The sequence below is a fragment of the Marmota monax genome, unplaced genomic scaffold, assembly GCF_021218885.2.
Source record: "Marmota monax isolate L192 unplaced genomic scaffold, Marmota_monax_Labrador192_F-V1.1 WCK01_AAM20220418_F8-fsc00036, whole genome shotgun sequence".
NCBI lineage: Eukaryota > Metazoa > Chordata > Mammalia > Rodentia > Sciuridae > Marmota > Marmota monax.
The window spans coordinates 4,402,737-4,419,827 of NW_026694491.1; positions in this window are offsets into that span (position 1 = coordinate 4,402,737).

A 17,091-nucleotide genomic window follows, 5' to 3' on the forward strand; every position below is an offset into this window, starting at 1 on the left:
ACCCACCCCCCCACCCCACCCACCCCCCCACCCCACCCACCCCCCCACCCCACCCACCCCCCCACCCCACCCACCCCCCCACCCCACCCACCCCACCCACCCCCCCACCCCACCCACCCCCCGCCCGCCCCATGGGCCAGCCGCCACCAAGATGGAGTCCTTTTCCTTCTGAGCGTGGGCTTGGCCGGTCTTGAGACCGCACTTGGGAGGCATGGAGGAGGGAGCCTGCACTCCAATCATCCCAGCAGGCCGTACTGTCTCTTAAAGTAGATTTCTCCCAGGGGACTTGCCCGGTGGGGCTGCCTCCTTGTGCATCCCTGCAAACTCGGTCTTCCTGATTCTTCAGAAGGCCGTAGGCCACGAAGCCCTGGGCTTGTGCCTGGGTTCTAGGATGGCCTCAGCATGAACATTCTGGTCCTGTCGTTTCCCTTAAAAGCAGGTGATAAAGAGACCAAACTATATGATCCTCCATTGAAGCAAAAAGATAAAACTGAATGGTAGAGGAAAAAAGTGGAAAGGCGGTCATGTTAGAAGAAGCCTGAGAAGATGAGGAGCAGACAGAGAAGCGACAAGACTTGGGAAACAAGTGGTAGCCATCAAACTACAGATTGAGGGAAAAAAAGGATGTGAATATAAGAAAATTGGAAAATTTTTTTTGTTTGCTCACAGGTTTTATTTCTTTCAAGGCAATATGTTTTTTAAGTTTTGAGTTTGAAACAATTTAGACAACCATGAGGGAAGGTATGTAGTAGAATCACCGGTTTTACTAGCTTGGAAGTCCTCTACCACTGCTATTTCTTATGGTAATAGCCCCTATAAGTGTAAATGAGTATGGAAATGCCTTCATTATAAAAAAGTGTGTCCCAACAATAGCAGAGCATTCATACTGGAGAAGAACCCTATGAACTTACTGAATGTGGGAAAACTTTTACCCAGGTCACATTTCATTGAACACAGAAATCATGCTAAAGGGAAACCCTGTGCTTCTAATGAATATTGAAAAGCCTTAGATAACAGATCTCATCAAGCAACAGAAAATTCATGCTGGAGAGAAAGTAGGGAATGTAGCAAACTATCTTTGAATATTAGAAAATTTGTACTGGAAAGAACTTTGAATGAACTGAGTATGAAAAAATTTTCTCACAAACCTTATCCCTTCTTCTACATTTGAGAGGTTATACAGAGAAATCTTAGAAATGTGGAAATAGTTTCAGCCAAAAGTAAATCCTTCTTTATCAAAAAATTTATCAAAAAATTCATACCAGAGAGAATGTAGGAAAGCTTCCACTCAGATATCACACCTCAGTATGCAGAGAATTTCTAGTGGGGACAGCTCCTTTGCCTGTAACATATGTGGGAAAGTCTTCAGCCACAAATCCAATATCACTGAGCATGAGCAGTTTCATAATAGAAAGAAACCTTTTGAATGTAACAAATGTGGGAAGGCCTTTAGTCAAAAGCAATATATCATTAAACATCAGAATATCATACTGGAGGGGCTTGGGTTGTGGCTCAGTGGTAGAGTGCTCGCCTAGCATGCACGAGGCACTGAGTTCAATCCTCAGCACCACATAAATGTAAAATAAAGATATTGTGTCCACCTAAAACTTAAGAATAAATATTTTAAAAAATATCATACTGGAAAGAAGCTTTTTGAATGTAATGATTGTGGAAAATCCTTTAGCCAAAACGAAAACTTCCTTACCCATCAGAAAATTCACACTGAAGAGAAACTTTTAGTGCAAACATTGTGGGGAAGCTTTCATTCAGAAGACCAACTTCATCAGACACCAGAGAACTCACATGGGAGAGAAGCCCTTTATATGTAAGGACTGTGGGAAAAACTTTAGTGAGAAATCAAATCCTATTGAGCATGAGAAAATTTACACTGGAGAGAAACCCTTTAAATGTAATGAGTGTGGAACAGCTTCTGGCAGAAGAAGTACCTCATAAAGCATTAAAACATTTATACTGGAGAGAAACCCTATGAATGTAATGAATGGTGGGAAAGACTTCTCTTAAGGAACATCACTTATTGTGCATGTGAGAATTCATTCAGGTGACAAACTTTATGAATGCATGTATGTGGAAAAGCCTTCTCAGAGTTAATCTCTCACTGTACATGTGAGAGGCCATACAGGTGAGAAACCTTATGGATGTAATGAATATGGAAAAGCTTTCTCAATTCTCAACTAGCTAGCTCTGCATTTGAAAATTCATACAGGTAAGAAGCCTTATCAATGCAGTGAATGTGGGAAAGCTTTCAATCAGAAGTCACACCATATTAGACACCAGAAAATTCATACTCATTAAAAATCCCTCGACATGGGAACACATACATCATACATTTATATCTCACAGTGCATCAGAAAGTCGTTCTGAAGCAATGCACTACAAGTGAGGTAAACTTACACAAATGCTAACAACTTTCAAGACACAGAGAAATAAATGATCCATCTACAAAAGAGGAAGACATTTGTATGATAAAAAGACTCTGCCGACAACAAAAACCTTACAGTCCATGGTAAAAGTAATGCTGAAACTATAGGTGTATTTCCACTAAAATTGGAACAGAAAACAGACCTGTTACTCCATCAACATAGATGTGAAGTTCTTCACCAGTGTAATAGAAAAATAAGCTGTGTTAGAAACGAAGAGACCAAAACAGATGGTGTGATTATCTATAATAAAAACTCTAGTGGTATTGATTCAGCAGAAGAGATTCTAGAAAGAGACCTATGCATTTAGTAGAACTTGCAATGTTAAAGAAATCCATCCATGAGGAAATATGGGACTATTTTAAAAATTATTCGGAGGTTTTTTGTTCTCTGAAGGGGAAAATAAATAGACCATGAACAAGTAAGCAAAATTCATGAGGATTGAAGACAAACATGAAAAAGCCATGTACTAAAATGGTTGTGACCTTGAAAGTAGGGAAACAGTCCTTCATCTTAACAAATTTTAAAATATTTAGCAATTTTGTTTGTGAGTATATATGCTCAGGAGATAAGTACCAGGAAATTTACAGTGGCTTAATTTGAAGTAGCCAAATGTTGGAAACGACTTAAATGCCCATTAGGAACAAAACAAAAAGTTCTTATGATGGGATTCTTTACATCTGTAAAATATAACAAAGGAGATCCACATGTTATTAACAGAAGGATCTAAAAAATCACACTGAGGGGGAAAATGAAGTTGCAGAATGATTCATATAATATAGTGACTTTTTGAAAATTTGAATTTGATATATTTTAATAATTATTATTTTTATTTTAGCCCTTTCCTATTGCTAAAACCATTTTACTAATAGGAAATATCTGAACTAATCCCACCGAACCTAAACTTTTTTGTAATTGCTTTTTTTTTCCTGCGCTAGATTTTCTTCTTAACAATTTTTAAAGTTATAGATGGACACAAATACCTTTATTTAGTACTTTTTATGGGGTGCTGAGAAATGAACCCAGTACCTCATGCATGCTAGGCAAGCGCTTTACCACTGAGCCACAACCCCAACCCCCTGCACTAGATTTTTAATACTGCATTGGTTGGGCCAAACATCTAGCACTTCCAGAACCTTGGAACTTGCAAATGATTCTTAGATAAGGAAGGATCCTTAACAAGGAACTGAAGGATACAATGTAAAGATCTGATGATCCCTAGAAGCTCATCATAAATTTTAATGGAATGCTTGTATATTTGCTATGGCTCTAAAACACCAAGAGCTTCAAAACCACTGTCTAGTTTCAGTCAAGAACTCACCGAGTTTACAAGTCACTTGACTATAATGTCAAATAAAAATAGGGCAAAATCTGAATGATACACCCTGACAGTCATGACTACCACATAAAATAAAATGCTATGTAAAGCCATTCAGTTATTATTTCTTCATGCCTTGTTTTCCTCAAGAGAAAGCTTAAAAAGTTGATGGTTTCAAAAGGGTCATTTTGGTCATATTCTATTGCAATTGTATTACTTAGAAGTTCTACTTTGATACTTAAACTGTTTATTCTCTACTCATCTATTAGTATCCTGTTCTCATTGTTTGCTATAAATTGTTATCCTTACTGTGTTATAAAAGCCAAAAAAAGTTATAAATAAGTGGGAATAGTTAATATTACATTTCTGGTGATTGATATGTGATTGTCCAAGTGACAGGCAATCACTTCCAGAAAGATTAAGGAATGATAGTAGAGCCAGGTGCAGTGGTGCATGCCTGTAATATTAGTGACTAGGGAGGCTAAGGCAGGAGGATCTCAAGTTCAAAGCCAGTCTCAGAAATTTAGCGAGAATTTAAGCAACTTAGTGATATTCTGTCTCAAAATAAAAAATGAAAAAGAGCTGGGAATGTGGCTCAGTGGTTAAGTGCCTGGGTTCAATACAAAAAAAGAAAAGGAAGTGAGATTTTTCTTAAATAAGAAAAACTCTTTTGAGTGGAAAGAGAGGGCCACATGCTTGCTCTGTTTCAAATGTTTCTGCCTAAGAAAAAAATTCAATCATTATTACTTTGTCCCACAAATAAACTCTCTTGGAAGGATGACAGGCACTGGACACAACAGCTGTCATTGCTCACTCACCACTTTGCTCACCATTTGTCCACAATGACAGTTCTTGTGCACACATACACGTACATTAGAGCACTAGTTAGCTTTTAGAGAGCACTTAGAGATAACACAGAACATTTAATTGAATTGTTGACCACAGCCCTCCTTCCATGGTAAATTCTCCATAGAAACTTCACAATCTGACATCACTTAGGAAGAAATTTTGAAGTTGTGCACCCCCAGGTGAAGCTTCTACTTGTGGCCTGGCAAATTAGACTTACATAACATTATGCTCTATATTTATAGATATTTTAAAAGCCAACTTTAACAACACCAATTATTTCTGAGGGTAAATCAATTGTTCCCAATAACTTTCTTAATATTTTCTTGGGGTGCTAGTGATTATGAATGTTTCAACATTATTTTTTCAAATTTGCCCATTGTTATATGTTTGACATGAGATTTCCCCCTGAAGCTCTTGTGTTTCCACAGGAATAGTCAGAGTCAAAGATGACTTGATTGTGAGGGCTGTTACTTATCTAGTCCACCCTGGCTTGAAAGGACTAACTGGGTGGTAACTGCAAGCAGGTGGGGCATGGCTGAAGGAGGTGGGTCATTGGTGGTGGGCACTGGAAGGGTGCATCTTCCCTGTGGCCCCTTCCCCTCACTTCCCACTTGCTTGTTGCCATGAGGGAAACAGTTTCCTTCTGCTACACCCTTCCCCTGTGCTGTTCTACCTCACCTTGGGCCAGAGGAACGAGCTGATTGTCTATGACTGATGCCTCTGATACCATAAGCCAAAATAAAAATTTGCTTTTCTAAGTTGTTCTTGTCAATTGTTGGCTGACCAAACCAGAAATTGATACTGAGAACTGGGGTTATTGCTATGACTAACATGACTATATGGTTCAGAAATCATTGGAAGTGGTTTGTGGGAGGGATCTGGAAAAGTTTGGAAATGCTGGCTACAAATGCTTTAGAATGCCATAGAAGATCTTAATGGGTGATTCTGGTGGAAGCTCAAAATACCAGAATGCTGATAGGAATGTGGCCTGTTCTCATAAGGTTTCAGAAGGAAATGAGGATGTTATCCAGAATTGAAAATTGTTACCTTCTGGCAAAAAGTTGTCTACATTTTGCCCATGTCCTGACACTTTGTGTGAAGCTGAATTTAGAAGTTTTAGACTAATTAATCAGGCAGAGGAAATTTCAAAGCAGCACAGCATTCAGTCAGTGGCACAGACATTGCTGGCAGCTTTTAGCCAAGTTTACTGCAGAATCCTGAGGAGGATGCAGAATTAAAGGATTGTAAATTTTGTAGTTTGATTAGAAAAGAGCATGTGAAACTAGGGCAAGAGAGGTGTGCTCCTTGAAGAGATTGCAGGCCCTAAAGAGATGCAAAATAATATCATGAAGACAATAGGAAAGATGGCTTGAGGATGTCTAAGAAATTTACAACTGACTGCTGTCTCCAGAGTGTAAAAGGGAAATTCTTTGGAGAGATCTTGCCCAGGGGGACCTAGGAAAATGTTTCACTGTACTCAGCCACTCAGACATTCAGAAGCCACTACAGTCATCATCCCAGGGAGCGCAGGTATTGTGCAAGCTGGCAGGAGACCCTCTTGTCATCTACTTAGAAAACTGCTGACTGTGGAGGGAGCCACACCAAAAAAAGAAGAAGAAGACGACGACGACATTTGCACTGCAACCCACAAGGCCACATGGGTGAAATTGCCCAAGCCCTTTGGTGAGCACATCTTGTAGTACTAGATGTTGTATATGGGGTTATGAGACATGTTTGCTTGACTGGGTTCAGTCTTCTGTTGGCCCCATCCCTTCTTCCTGTGCCCCTATTCTCCCTTTTGAAATGGGAATGTGCACTCTGTGCCACTGTATATTGAATACATGTAACTTGTTCTGATTTTTACAGGGGCTCACAGAAAAGAGTTTGCCTTGAGTGTTAGACTTTTGGGCAATGCTAAAAACAAAACAAAACAAAAAAAAAAACTATGGAGCTCTTGGAGATAAACAAAATGCATTTTGCATTGTGAGATAGACAAGAGTTTGGGGGGGTCAGGGGCAGAATGTTAAAATTTTGATATGAGGTATCCCCCAAAACCTCTTATTAATGCAGGAATATTCAGAGGTAAATGATTGGATATTGAGAGTTGCAGCTTAAGTCAATCCAACCTAGTTTGAATGAACTGTGTTTAACTAGAAGCAGGTGGGGCATGGATGGAGGTGGTAGGTCGCTGTGGGTATGCCCTAGAAGGGTTTTACTTCCCTGCGGCCCCTTCCCTGCCCCTGCTTCCTTGCTGCCATGAGGGGAACAGCTTCCTTCTATTATGCACTTCCTCCAAGATGCTCTACCTTACCTTGGGCTCAGAGCAAAGGAATTGGTGTCTGTGGTCTGAGACCTCTGATACCATGACGCAAAATAAACTTTTCCTCCTAAAATTTGTTCTCGTTAGATATTTTGATCACAGATGCAAAAGCTGACTGAAATTCCCATATTTACAGAAATATAATGTAAGATCTCCCTACATAATGAGATGACAAAAATAAAAATCTAGACACACACACACGCACACATACACACAAACACACACCCTTATTCTTATTCCATATTTTAGCTTTGTTTTGTGGAGAGTGTAGGAATTATGGAAAAAGAATGGAGTTTGAACCAAGTCTTCCATGTGCTTGGCAGTTATTTAACTTCTTAGAGACTCACATTTCCTACTTTTAAAAAAAAGTACATATAGCTTTCTTAAGTGATAATTATAAAAATAAATGTAAAATGAAGAAAGGTAGTCTGGCAACAATGCAAAGTTCCTGGTCCCATGTTCTTCCAACAAATATGTATCAGCAATTTTCAGATGTAGCTATTTCTTCATGGCTTTAATGGTGGTGCTGAAGTTACTGAATTTATTTCTCAAGCCCCGAGTACATAATTACTTTCAAACAGTTTATGTCTATTTCCTAACCTGTCCACTTCTTAAATGTGCTGGCCCATCTTCTGTCTGCTCCTCAGTAATGGCTCATTAGTGCATGACATTCTTTATGCCTTGTCAGAGAGGATTTATTAGGGAGGTGTACCCTATACCTGAGCAGTTATCTTGCTTGAACCAGAATAATGAATGGCATAGAGATGGTCTGCCTGGAGTGGTTTATTATTTCCATTATCTGAACATCACAAGGCAATCCTTTATGGTTGTCTAACATCATACTTATTCCCCATCTCTCAAAAATATTACATATATTCATAATAACATCTGTTTAAGTAGCTTTTTACCCCTGTTTTTTTTTTTGTCGTTGTTGTTAAATGAGATATTTTACTGTCTTGTTGTAAGTGTCCTTAAACATCAGCATACCATGCAAAAATCACATAATAAAAGCAACAAGGGTTATGGGAGAAATGGTACTAAGGGCACAACACTTAATAGCTTTATCAGGATAAAGGAAAAAATATAAGAAAAACACTAGTACAGAAATGGTAAGAAATATAGACTGTATCCAGTAAATATGCTCCAGTAAATATGACCTTTGAGACAGGTTTCTGAAAGCAGCTACTTCAAGAGTGTAGCTAGTGCATTACTGTAAACTGGTGGAAAGGGACATAAGTTTTTAACACCAGCTGGGCATGGATGTGGCTCATAAAACACACAGTGAACAGAGGTAGATGGTAAATACTTGAGGGTATACATGTGTGTTTGTTTTGTATATTCTCACAGAGCTCTGTTTGGCTGGGTGCAGTTGTTTTTTGTTGTTTTTTTTTTTTTTAAGTTTACTTAGTATTTCAACATGAAAACTGTGCATAAGCAGACACAAAGTTTGTACTATGTTCAAATCATCCCTAAAATAGGAATTACATTGCTATTGCTAGAAGAAAGTCATGTTTTCAAAACTGGAAATATTGTATAAATGACTGTACATATTTCATGCATATTACTTGGATAAGGACAGGCTGAAAAATATTCCCAGTGAACCTGGTGGTTTTGTGGAACTAACGAATACCCACTTTGCAAAAACCAGCATTATGTATTTCCTTTTTAGAAAGTACATGGGATGGGATTAATGAACCACTGAATTAATATTTGATTAAATTTCCATGGTGAAAATTGATTAAAGGATAGAGACCAAATAAATCATAACATCATCTATTTCTGTTTTTTTCTTAAATATTTCCTCAGCTATAGATGGACACAATAACTTTATTTTTATTTATTTTTTTATGTGGTGCTGAGGATCGAACCCAGTGCCTTACATATACTAGGCCCTACCACTGAGCCACAACCCCAGCCCCTGTTTCTGGTTTTAAATCTCTTTACTTAAAGCAAATTCATTTCCCAAGCTTGATTTTTATTCTGTATCATGTGATTTTGGCTCCCAGTTCCAGATGACACTATTGCTGAAGTAGGATAAAGCTTTTTTATAAAAAAATAAGGTGGGTAGGAACTATCTTCGTCATTATATTTCCCCCCAAGGATTCAAGGTCAGTTCAACAGGCTGTGCTTGTTAACTTCCAAGTGTTGGGGACAGAATGTGCGAGTAGCCAGTACTCACTGATGGTCACATCCCGGGTATTCTCAGCTGAGGGCTCCTCTCCCACACTCATTTCCAAACAGGGAGGCTCTTATTGAACAGTCATCTTTCGTCTCTTCTCTGGTTAAATTCCTTGTATATTCTTACATTTCTTGAAAGTCTTATTTTCTGATGACAGTACACACATAGAGTTAAAAGAGCGTGTTGTACCTACAGATTTTTCAGTAATGACAATGACAGCAGAAACATGAAGAAGACAGCAGTGGGACTCCCGCCCCCCCCCCCCCCCATCCAACAGAATCTTCCTCTCCAATCCTCCAGGCAAGAACAGAAGGATGCTGGGAGACATCCACACCCAGTTAAAGGGGATTCATAAGCTGCTAAATGGAGATGGAGGCCAGGACAATACCAGGAGGCTATATCTAGAGCAAGCGGTCCTGCATCAGATGGTGTTTTTCCCTCTTGTTTTTTAACCCTGGAGCCATCCTGAGACAAATATCACAGTGGGTCCTGCATTGCCCCTACAACCATCTCTGTTTTCACCTCCCTGCCCATCACCCCATGTGCCTGCAACTCTCCTCCAGATGGCTCCCAAATCCCTTTCCCCTTAGTCTCACTTCTTTCCCTTTCTCAATTTTGACCTCATTTTCCTGTGTTAACTTCATCTCAGTCAGGTGTGGACAACTGGTCAGTGACTGATAACAACTGTGTAGATACAGGAATACCAAGTACACTGCCCAATTGACAGGGATTTCTGTCCAGTTTTTGCAACTTTGCTACAATCATGGAGAAGTTACTTACCTCTTTGAGTATCAGTTACACCATCTCCAAAGTGAATATAATAACCTTTCAAGATTGCTTTGAGAATAAAATAAGCTATGTAGAAACCTGACACAGAATAAGTGTAGAACAAATACTTTGACTTCCTCTGCAATTATATTCTTTTGCAGAAAAGAAACAAAGAAGACTTAGGTACTAAAAGGTTAGTCCTACCTTCTACAGAGTAGTAATACAAGTGTACCTCAAGGACAAAGGAAGCAGTTAACTGATGTCTGGAACATGTTCCCAGATCTTTGCTCTACAACTTGCAGATATTCTTTGGATGAGAAATGTATGTCATGTGCTTTAAGGCCTCAGACTGAGTCAAAAAGACAGAGACATTCCTGACTCTGGTACTATTCATTGAGTTACTTTGGACAAGTTACTTAGTCTAAGTTACATCTGTAACACAGTTGATCAGAGTCCTGCTTCATTGAGGTGTGTGTGCATGTGCACATGAGAGAGAATCAAATAGTATATTTGAAGTCCTTAGCTCAGTGCTGGGTTTATATAAATAGATATTTTGTTATTGTTATTTTTATGGCAATGATGAAATAATAATGTCATTAACTATAAAAAAAAATACAAGGCCTTCAAGAAGGCCTTGTTCTTACAAACATTGTAATGAAATAATGTATTTCTGCAATTGTCATGACCATTTTATCAGATTGTGGACATTGATATATGATGTGCTGTGATAATCTATCTACTTCTGTGCCACAGGACAGCCAGATCCATCACTTGTTAACACAACATTAGTCAATATTTTTGAAAGGTTGCCAGAATAAATTGCTGAGGAAAATATGTACTGAACAGCTCCCTCTCTTTCCAGTGCTGCAGACAGTGGCAGTATCAGCATAAATTTGGTTTTGGATAACTTTAGATATTTACTGTGGTCCCTGAGACTACCTGAAGTGAAACCTCAGGAAAATAACAGTGTAGAAGGACAGAGGAGTTCAATGTTTGCAGTGACTCTCTTAAAAGCAGTTCATCTTTGGGGAGGGCACAGGGAAGATTTCTAAAACAAACTGATTATTAGAGTAGATAAATATGAACTTCAGGCTTTTCTGTCTGTCAATCTTCAGGATCCTGTGTCTTCCTCGTGCAGCCCATAAAACATAATGTGGAAATACCTGCTGCCAATTCTCATGACCTGTGTATCCAAGACCCCATCTGACAGGTCAAGTAGAGCCCAGCTCCCTGCTCTGTGCATCTTTAAATTTAAGGAGAACTATAGAAAATACATCTGGGAGCTGGGGTTGTGGCTCAGTGGTAGAGCACTTGCCTAGCACATGCAAGGCACTGGGATCGATTCTCAGCACCACATAAAAATAAATAAATAAAATAAAGGTATTGTGTCTATCTACAGCTAAAGATATTTTTTAAAAAGAAAATGTCTGTAAAAATTCTATGTCCCATTTAATCTCATTCTCTCCCCCTTAACTAAATATGCAGCTTACCTACTGAAAATATTTCTCTTAAATCAATTGCCTTCCTCCTTTCCTAAAATGCCTTTCTAAATTATATTTTTCCCTCATGAAATGTTTACAGATTGGGCAATTATTTAGCTGAAGATTCTCTTCATATACTGGCATCTTCCTAAACCTCAGAGAAAATCATCGTTTGAGAACATTGCTCCAGCCTTTGTGGCTGAGAGATATAATTGCCTTGTCTGTTGCCACTAAACTCTCGACCAGGCTATGGGGTGGGCATCCTCTGTTGGAGAGCAATTCACATGCAGATTTTGGAGCTACACCAGCCCTGTCCAGGCATATTTCCTGCTAACAGCAGTATGTAAATATTAAGACATATTTTTTTTCCTGAGAATATTATATGGTATCCAAGCTTTATATAGTAAAGATAATGATAATTTAGAAAATTTCCTTTTTCTTTATAGAGGGCAACAACTGCTAGACAAAGGCAAAGAAGTCACTAGTTCCTCCTAGAGGAATTATTAATCACTTTTCCCCCTCCCTTTCACCTGTGGGTTTTAGAGAGTTCATGGGGAAAGGAGGTGACAGCACAGCCATTAGCTGAGAATTGATAAACTTGATGGTGGTGATATGTTGTCTTGTAAGCCTCATGAGATAGTTGTGGTGATGAAAAACCAGGATTTGGTGTTTGAGAAATAGAAGAAAGCATTAAACAAAAGGAGAATTCATTACCCAGACTGAGCCTCATCCAGGTTTTCTAATGGAAGGTGCCCAGTTTAATTTGAGGCCAGAAGTCCAAGAGCAAGACATCAAAGGTCGGTTCCTTCTGAGGGCAGTGAAGGAGAAGCTTTTCCAGGTCTCTTTGCTTGGCTTGTCACTGTGTCTCTTTACATTGACTTCCCTCTAGTGTGTCCCTCTGGGTGTCCTGATCATCCCTATTTATAAGTATGCTGGTCATATTGGGTTATGGCTTATTTTGATGACCTCACTTTAACTTGCTCTGTAGAGATTCTGACCTTCAAATAAGGAAACACTACTGATACTTAGGACATCAATATGAACTTGAGCCGAGGCCAATTACAACCCACAGCATGTATATAGGAGCACTTATCCCCTAACTCCTGTGAGTGTGGTCAGCTAACACCTCACAGCAGCCTCCTGTCCCTGGAATTGTTCTAACAGAAGCTGCTCTGCTTATGCCCAGTGACACTCTCTGTCACTAGGTGGGCCACAGACAAATACTGGCCAACTTGGAGGATAGCAAGTTAGACCAGTCTCCTTGCCTCAAGATTATTAGACCAACAGTGTGGGACAATTCAGGCTCCAAAGTGACTCAGGGGTTTCTGTGGCTATAATTTTGTAGGATCTCTAAGGGCATTGTACATTGACTTCATCTTACTAGTCTGCAAGCCCCTTTCCTCATTAATGATAACCAGGAAGCTTTATAGTAAGTATTAGTAGTATTTGCAATTAACAATGACCTTTGTGTATCTATTAGGCCTTATAGCACAATGAGGGTACATTGTGCTACAACTGTTAACTAAAATTGGTAAACACATATTTGAAAAAGGTCTTGGTAAGATGAGGCTTAGCATCGTTCACACAAGATACATTGAGTAGTTCTGTAGCAAGGACAACATATATCTAGCAACAGTGCTAACTTTTATGAAATGTAGATGGACTCCTAGGCACTGAATTATATGTTAAGAAATTACATCAATCTGAAAAACAAAATTGGGATATTTGTAATGAGGGGCAGAATTTTGTCACCATGAACACTGTACTACTAAGTTGAAACTTAGTTTAAGAAGAAAATTAGCTAATCCCTCCTCTTCTCTAATTAGAGAATATTTTATAAGATGAGGAAGTTCAGATGCTTTGGAAATATTCATGATCTTTTAACAAGGCATTGTGCTATGCAACAAAGATTTTGACTTTTGCTAACTCTCCTTGAAAATGAGTGGCATACTAGCTCAGCTAAGTAAGGTGATGAATATTTTGATTTCTGAAAAATAAGAATTACAAAATATACTAAAAGACACAAAACCACAATATGTATAACAAAATGCTACAGAAACCATTCCAAGGTGAGTGTCTATTTCTATAACCAAATTGATATAATGAAATACATTTCTTTTTCTATAATGTGTTGTGACTATTTTTCCCCTCCCTAGCTCAGAAGGGTATAACAAGGTGCAAATATTAGTTCACACTTTGCCAAGAAGTTGTTAGTGGGCTGAGGTGGGAACCGAACTTTTAAATAATCAATTTGCAAAAGAAATGTACCCACTTTTGGCAACAGGGGTGGATGAGGATGAGTGTAGCAGAAAGTTTAACATACATGCCACTCACCTCATAGCACCTCAATAGAAGTAACCCAGGAATCAGAATCTCAAAATATACTATCCACACTGCACAGGGTTCAATAAGTAACCACTGATCATACCTAGAACCAAGATAGCCACAACTTGAATGAGAAATGATGCCAACATTGAAATAAATCAGATATTTTTAAAAATCTGACAAGTATTTTAAAAGTAGCTATTGCAAAAAATTCTTCAATAAGAATTTGCTAATTGTTTTGAAGGAAATGAATAAGTAGAAAAATCTCAGCTAAGAAATATATGTTATAAAGAAGAACTAAATAGAAATTTAAGAACTGGAAAATGCGATCAACGAAATTTAAAAACAAATACAATAGAAATGCTCACTGGAGAGGTTCAACATTAAAATGGAAATGTCAGAGGACAGAATCAATGAGTTTGAGGACAGAGCACTACAATTTATCAAATATGAATGGAAAAAAGAAGACTAAAAGAATTAATAGCGTTGAGGTTCTGTGGTAAAATGACAAAAGAACTAAATTTATATTGTCAGTAATAAAGAATGAAGCAATGACATTATAAATGTATTGAAAGAAATGATAGAAAACTTTCCAAATATAATGAAATATTTAGATCTATAAATTCAACAAGCTGTGTTAGCCCTAAATAGAATAAACCCAAACATCATAGTTAAACTTCTGAAAACTGACAACAAAGAAAAGTAGTTAGAAAATGAAACATTATTTATAGAGAAGCACACATTCAAGGGGCAGAAGATTTCTTATTCGAGAGACCAGCAGGAAGTAGAAGTAGAAGAAAGAATTGCCAACCATGAACTTTATATCTGGAAAAAAAAAACATGCTTCAGAAATGAAAGTATCAAAATATTATAAGAAAAAATGAAAACAGATAATTTTTTGGTAGCATAAATACCCCTAAGGATAAAGTTCTCTAAATAGAAAAGAAATGACAGAAAAAAAGGGATGGAATTTCAGAAGAGAGAGAAGAACATCAGAAAGGACAAAAGTGGGAGAAAATGTAATATCTTAACTTCTGAATTTCTTAAATAAATATTTGATTGTTGAAGTAAAAATTAAAACACAACATAATATGGTGCTCAATGTATGTTTAAAAATTATTTCTTTTATATTTTAAAAATAAGGAGAATAAAATGACCCTAAAGAAAGTAAGATTTCTATAGTTTTTTCAAAATTACAAAAGCATATTCACATTTGAACTATGTGTGGTCTTAAGAATGAAGAAAAGCAGATATTATTATTCATTTCCACAGACAAATGAAATGAAGTATAAAGATGTTTTATACAAGCCGAAAGTCACCTTTCATATATACACAATGCCTGTTTTTTCTGAATTGCTAGAAATTCTATGTCAATGTGAATATGAATAACAAAGAGTTTACTCTATTTTTCCCTCTTTAAAAGAGAATCAGTTAATTTTCCAGGAGTGATGGAAACTATATAAAACAGGCTTTGAAAATGGTTGTACAACTGTTAACTAAAATTCATGGAAGCTTAAAATGCGTATGTTTAATGGTATATAGATTACATCTCAATATTGCTGTTGAAAAAGAGAGATAATTAGTGTAAAATGCCAATAAAGCAAAACTTCAAGGACAAAAACTAATTTCTGGTTTATTTCCTGAAGTTCATAAAGATATTCTCATGTCATGGAGATTCATTGAAATTCAAGCAAAAATCGGGGCAGTCTGTTTGTATAAGTTTGCACTAGGCTTGATTGCTGTGCCAAATTTATTTCTTTAAAACATTTTCTGGACTGTTTTGATTAAGACTATTGTGAATGGGGTAGTTTTCCTAATTTCTCTGTCAGAGGATTCATCACTAATGTATAGAAATACATTTGATTTATGGGTATTGATTTGATATCCTGTTACTTTGCTGAATGTTTATATGCATTTCTTTCTCAATCACTAATATGATCACTTAGCATGATATTCTCCAACTCCATCCATTTACCTGCAAATGCCATATTTTATTCTCTTTTAATGCTGAGTAATATTCTATTGTGTATATATACCACAGTTTCTTTAACCATTCATCTATTGAAGGGCATTTAGGTTGCTTCCACAGTTTAGTTATGGTGAATTGAGCTGCTATGAACATTGATGTGGCTGTTACTGTAGTATGCTGTTTTTAAGTCCTTTGGGTAAAGACAGAGGAGTGGGATAGCTGGGTCAAATGATGGTTTCATTCCAGGGTTTCCAAGGAATCTTCATACTGCATTCCAGATTGGTCCAAACAAAAATTTTAGCTCATGGCAATCCAAAATGAATTAATTTCTTTAATAATAAGGGTAAAATGTAGTTATTGTATTATGTTTGTAGTCCATTAGAATTGTTATGCTTGACACTTCCTTTTGTAGCTTTCTTGTCAATTCTACATAGTAGTGAACAGTATTTCATGGGGTAGAGAGGGGCAACCTGAGGGGAATTATAAGCAAAGGAGTAGATCATGAAATATAATATATGATTTTCACTTACTAGGGGTGGAAAGAGGTCTTTTCACAGAAGGAAAAAAAAGATCAAAAATATCAAATCTAAATCTCTTTGAGGTATCTATTATTACTCTAAATAGTTAAGTAATATTAATGAAACATAATATGTCAATAATTGAAGGAACATGGAGTTGGTAACCAACTGAACAAGAACCTCATGCCATCTTAATGGCAGGTGAGTCATAATCTCTCTGAACTGACTTCTTTTTCTGAACTAGAAAATAGAATTAATAACACTATTACCTTAAGGATTTGATATGGTAATGAACATGATGGGTCTTGATACAGTATAAATTTTAATATGAAGTTGGGATAATGATTGTTATTTCTGAAATTATTTTAAATTATAATACAATGGAATTTCATTCTGGATAATGTACATATTCCAGGTAGTGTTTGTGATTTACTCAGCTTTTTTTTTTTGTCACTGTGACCAACAGATATGACAAGAACAATTAGAGGAGAAAGTTTATTTTGGCTCATTGTTTCAGAGTTAAAGTCCATAGATGGCTGAGACTCCATAGCTCCGGGTCCAAGGTAAAGTAGAACATCGTGGTGAAATGGCATGGCTAAGGAAAGCAGCTCAAGACATGCCTGAGGATTAGTTCTTTACTGATAACCATCAGTTGTTTACAGCTTGGCTGAAGTTCAGCACTGCTTCAAAAATGTAACATACTATATGGGGCTGGGGATGTGGCTCAAGCCTTAACGCGCTTGCCTGGCATGTGCGGGGCGCTGGGTTCGATCCTCAGCACCACATAAAAATAAAATAAAGATGTTGTGTCAACAGAAAAAAATGAATATTAAAAAAAAATTTTTTAAAATGTAATATACTGTCAATCTCAATATAATGTCAATCCATTTATAGATAACTTAATGAATGTGACTAATCTTCATTGC